Genomic DNA, 6,180 nt, shown 5'->3' with positions numbered 1-6,180 from the left:
AATGTTCATTTCTGCTCTCCCATTGCTGAATATTACAAACGATCACATTTGTAATCCAACCTTGTGATCACAAGAGATAAAACAAAGGGGGGGGGGTCATTTCACCCTATAATGGTTGGGGAAACACTCTCTCTCTCTCTCTCTCTCTCTCTCTCTCTCTCTCTATATATATATATATATATATATTCATCATAAATACATTTTTGCTTATATTTGGCTGCAGGTTTTCTTTTAATTTGAATTTTTTTAAGTTACACCTTTTAAAGATGTTGAATATTCTGTAAATAAAATGGGATTCTGTGGGAAACATTTTATTAACACTTCAATAAATAAATTAAATGAATGAATGTACAGTATTTGCTGCACATCTTAATTGAAGTGAATGCTTTAATACAGATGTTCTGTAAAGAGGTTCTGTAGACAGCGAAACCCATGAAGCATGTTTTAAAATGTTTAAAAAGAACACAAATGTTACAGATGTAAATTTCGGTGACAAGTTATTAATTAATAACTTAATTGCCAAGGAATCAACGTATGAGGTATACCGTGATGGTGGATTAACCATAAACTAGGCTTTACATGCACATGGCCGAGTCCATTTTAGTTAAGCTTAGTCACGCATCGATGACACAATTTAAATAAATCCTATGGGCTTGGTTCTCTCCAACCGAGGTACTGTTGTTGACCCTAATCAGCTTTGGAGGATTGGGACGCTACAGGTAACTTACCTGTGCCTGAACCAGGGGTCCGTTTCAAGAAGCGGGTTTAGTGGAAACTCAGAGTTTGTTCACCCTGAGATGAGGGAAACTCTGGCTTGTTTCACAAAGGGAGGTAACTAAACACAGTGACAGTATCAATGTAATGTTTAAGTGTAATCATTTGATTAAACAGAACAAGACAATTATTTAGAACTGTTGCCTCACCTTCCCTACAAGATACCACTAACTAAGGTAACATATCTATGTAGTTGGTAATGAGTCCTCTTTGGAGAATCTTAAACATTACAGTAAAATCATTTTAAAGTCCCGTCAGCAGACACCGAGCGCCCAGTTGAAGCACCAATAAAAATCCGCCCCGCCACGTACAAACATACGGACAAGTTTTTGTTCCAAAACCAAAGCTCTTTTTTTAAGAGCAAAAGGTTTTATTTTGCAGCCAAAAAATCTATTTTGATAAGGAAAACTAACAAATCATTTATTCTCAGTTTATATATTTTTACTTACAAACTTGATTTTTGTTTGCAATGCAGGAAATGTGCTGTCAAAACAGTTTTTTTGTTTGCATAAGACACAAATCTACCTACATAGTTTACTGGCATCAGCAGTGATCTGTGGTGCGTTCAGGGACCCTCAGACAAACAGACACTCCCACACACAAACTATTAATTAGAAGTTTCTCATGACACTCGTATTTTTCAGGGTTTTCCAATAAATATGATAAACAGTTAACAGTCGGCAGTCGGGCTCATCAACAGAACCTGGTCCCCCACTGACTGACTCTGACATCCCACCGGACACTTTCACTTGTCACTTTCTGTTCGCTGGTGCACTTTAGTTTTATTTTTTAAATATTTTTAACTTTTTAACTTTTAGCTTTTATTCCTTTTTTCAAATTTATCCATAGCATTATATTTTATTTTATTCCTCGTGCATTGTTGTTTTGTCGTCCATTATCGTACCGTCTGCTGTTGCGCACCAACTGCCAAGTCAAATTCCTTGTATGTCTGACATGGCAATAAATGTTTCCTGATTAATAAATCCTGACTCGGTTTCTCTCTCTAAGGGTTCCTTCCTCTGTCAATTTGAGGGTTAAAGGTCACAGGATGTCTTATCATATCTGTACAGACTGTAAAGCCCTCTGAGGAGAAATTGTCATTCAGTCTTTACAAAATTCAATTAACTTAATTAAATTGGGTGAGAGGATGTAGTGACATATATTGTCCTACAGGGGGCGATGAAGGCTCAAATGTGTCAATGTGATGCAATTCATCAATTCATTCAAGTCCATGTTGCTGTTTGCCAGCAGATATTTATTCTCTCTAATTTATCAATAAAGAGAAGCCGAGAGACGGGAGAAGAGAAAACTCCGTAAAGGACGTAGTCAGCAGACCAATCACAGCCTGGTGCTGCAGGAGGCTGCGTCGCTTTAGACGCTAGTCTAGAAAAATGGGTCGACGCACAAAAGGAGGTGTGAAAAGACACGCAAGGGACACATTACATTAAAGTGTAATGTAAGTCGCTTTGGATAAAAGCGTCTGCTAAATGACCTGTAATGTAATATAATGACACGCAAGGGACACTTGCGTCTGCGTGTCCTTGCGTCGCTCTGAAAACGCAGAAGCATAAACTAGGCTTTAATCCGAGCTCTGCATACGATGACGAATGGCATTTACTTGCTTTACATTACATTTCTGGTTTCATGCACCACACAGCAAGACGCCACCTTGTTGACTGACTGCGACACAGTGTGCTTCCCATCCACACCTGTCCTCATTAGCAGGCCCTTACGTTACCATGAAATGCATTAAAGTATCACCCTGTGGTCAAATGTAGCAACTGCATGTCCCAATTAACCCGGCGTTTCCCTCAAACAAAACAAAAGCAACAAAACCTGCATAATGACTCCAATAAACACGGCGACTTCCTGTCAGACTACATGAACACGGCGACTTCCTGTCGGACTACATGAACATGGCGACTTCCTGTCAGACTACATGAACACGGCGACTTCCTGTCGGACTACATGAACACGGCGACTTCCTGTCAGACTACATGAACACGGCGACTTCCTGTCGGACTACATGAACATGGCGACTTCCTGTCAGACTACATGAACACGGCGACTTCCTGTCGGACTACATGAACACGGCGACTTCCTGTCAGACTACATGAACACGGCGACTTCCTGTCGGACTACATGAACACGGCGACTTCCTGTCGGACTACATGAACACGGCGACTTCCTGTCAGACTACATGAACACGGTGACTTCCTGTCGGACTACATGAACACGGCGACTTCCTGTCGGACTACATGAACACGGCGACTTCCTGTCAGACTACATGAACACGGCGACTTCCTGTCGGACTACATGAACACGGCGACTTCCTGTCAGACTACATGAACATGGTGACTTCCTGTCAGACTACATGAACATGGTGACTTCCTGTCGGACTACATGAACACGGCGACTTCCTGTCGGACTACATGAACACGGCGACTTCCTGTCGGACTACATGAACACGGCGACTTCCTGTCGGACTACATGAACACGGCGACTTCCTGTCGGACTACATGAACACGGCGACTTCCTGTCGGACTACATGAACATGGTGACTTCCTGTCGGACTACATGAACACGGCGACTTCCTGTCGGACTACATGAACATGGTGACTTCCTGTCGGACTACATGTCCGACTACACTACACAGTAATGCATCACACTAATACAGTAGTGTATTTATCCTGAGACGTTGCACCAAATCTAATAATTATGTGACTTGAAAACCTGTGAGGGCAATTGGTTGACCCAGATCTTTGTCAGGGTTTGTTAGTAAAATCCATATGGTGGACTGTTTTGTGTTGGTCCATTACATAAAATGACTTATGCAAGGCGCTGTAAATCTGTTGTAGTTTATGGTCCTTCAATTGTTCTCGGGCGCACTTCTTCAGTCTGATACTCTAACTGGAGGTGTAACAGTCACAGGTGAACTTTGACCTTTTACAAACAGAGCAATTTGACCTTTTCCTCTTTCACTTTCACTTTCACAACCAATTTGTTGTCAGTGAGGCGGCAGCAGATCAATACATACCGAGGAGCATATGAATCAATACATAATGAGAGTCCCTCTCTCCACCAGCTGGACTCTGCATTCACTCACCACACTCTCCTGGACTCGACCTGTCCCTTTTTCACCCCCTGCTGGACCCCCACTGTCCTCGGTTGTCCTTCCTGCCGTCTCAGTTGTGACCAGTGGAGGTCTTCTCTGGACCTCCGGGTCCATGGCGTCGTTTAGCACGCCGACCAGCTGCAAAACGTCATCGCTCTCAGCGCCACTCAGAGAGAGAGTGTGTCATTGAACACATGTAACACAATAAGTGATAATCGAAAACGATTTTCCCAGTTCTCATTTAGGGAGTCACTGGTTGAGGAGTGAAAGGTCAGAGGGCAAAGCAGAAAGTGCCAACCAGGCAGACACAAGTTGTAGTGTCTTCAAAAACATGTTTTCACGATAACGACGTGATTCAAACTGCCTCTAAAAAGTCCACGAAGGCTGTAAAGTTTAAACAGCTTTAATGTAGTTACGTAAAACAGTACGTCTTCTAACAAGTTTTCATTACATCAAAGTGAAAGTGTGTGTGTGTGTGACACAGAGAGAAAAGAATTAAAAGCTGCAGACTCAGATTCTCTTAAATCCTCTTTTGTTTTCCTGCTTTCATTTCAGACGTCTTCATTGTTTGTTTTCTATCACCTCAAGATCTGCTTTTATGAACGGAGGAGACACACACACACACACACACACACACACACACCTCTGCTGCCTGCTTCAGGATTCATCAGTGTGTTCAGAGGTTCACGTGTTTGCATCAGAGAGCTTTCAGGTGGGATCAACTAGCTGGAGGAAAAGATGTGTGATTTTTGAGGGAATGTGTGTGTGTTTGAGTTGGTGGGGAGGCAGAGAGATGAAAGAAGAATGCTGTTTCCAATTTCCTTCTCAGGCAGAGCCCTCGACATGACAAAACAAAGTGTTGCTCGCTCGCCCACACACACACACACACACTTATATTTCTGTAATTTTTTCTTCTTGAGCACGTATAGAGGCTGAATCTCAGTATTTACACAGAAATGTGATCAAAACAGCTTTGAAATGGGGAGCTCTGCCAATATGGCTTCAGTCCACTAAATAAATGCATATAAATACATATCTGGCTCTTATGAATAAACATGTTTGGAGGAACATCCACCGGAGACTCCAGGGGAAGCTGTGACTAAAGGAGAATGTTCCCTCTGTATTATAAGATGATTATTACTTTATCTTTTTACCATCAGACTTTAATCTATCAGATCATTTTACTGTAAACAGAACATGACGTGCATGAAGAAAATATTCACTTCACGAGAAGGCGTTTGAGTAAGGTTAAAAAAAATCAACGTGGTCAGAGAACAAGCTGACTGTTCACTACTACTAAGCAGACAACAGCAGAAATCTGAGCCAACTGTGAACCTGAGCCAGCCCTGACTGAGAGCCTCAGCCAGACCTGACTGTGAACCTGAGCCAGCCCTGACTGAGAACCTCAGCCAGACCTGACTGTGAACCTGAGCCAGCCCTGACTGAGAACCTCAGCGAGACCTGACTGTGAACTTGAGCCAGCCCTGACTGTGAACTTGAGCCAGCCCTGACTGTGAACTTGAGCCAGCCCTGACTGTGAACCTCAGCCAGCCCTGACTGTGAACCTGAGCCAGCCCTGACTGTGAACCTGAGCCAGCCCTAACTGTGAACCTGAGCCAGCCCTGACTGTGAACCTGAGCAAGCCCTAACTGTGAACCTGAGCCAGCCCTGACTGTGAACCTGAGCCAGCCCTGACTGAGAACCTCAGCCAGCCCTGACTGTGAACCTGAGCCAGCTCTGACTGTGAACCTGAGCCAGCCCTGACTGTGAACCTCAGCCAGCCCTGACTGTGAATCTGAGGCAGCCCTGACTGTGAACCTGAGCCAGCCCTGACTGTGAACCTCAGCCAGCCCTGACTGTGAACTTGAGCCAGCCCTGACTGAGAACCTCAGCCAGACCTGACTGTGAACCTGAGCCAGCCCTGACTGAGAACCTCAGCGAGACCTGACTGTGAACTTGAGCCAGCCCTGACTGTGAACTTGAGCCAGCCCTGACTGTGAACTTGAGCCAGCCCTGACTGTGAACCTCAGCCAGCCCTGACTGTGAATCTGAGCCAGCCCTGACTGTGAACTTGAGCCAGCCCTGACTGTGAACCTGAGCCAGCCCTGACTGTGAACCTGAGCCAGCCCTAACTGTGAACCTGAGCCAGCCCTGACTGTGAACCTGAGCAAGCCCTAACTGTGAACCTGAGCCAGCCCTGACTGTGAACCTGAGCCAGCCCTGACTGAGAACCTCAGCCAGCCCTGACTGTGAACCTGAGCCAGCCCTGACTGTGAACCTGAGCCAGCCCT

The sequence above is a fragment of the Gasterosteus aculeatus genome, chromosome 14 (genome assembly GCF_964276395.1).
Source record: "Gasterosteus aculeatus chromosome 14, fGasAcu3.hap1.1, whole genome shotgun sequence".
NCBI lineage: Eukaryota > Metazoa > Chordata > Actinopteri > Perciformes > Gasterosteidae > Gasterosteus > Gasterosteus aculeatus.
The sequence above is the reverse complement of the archived record's forward strand: the minus strand, read 5'-3'. Positions refer to the sequence as shown.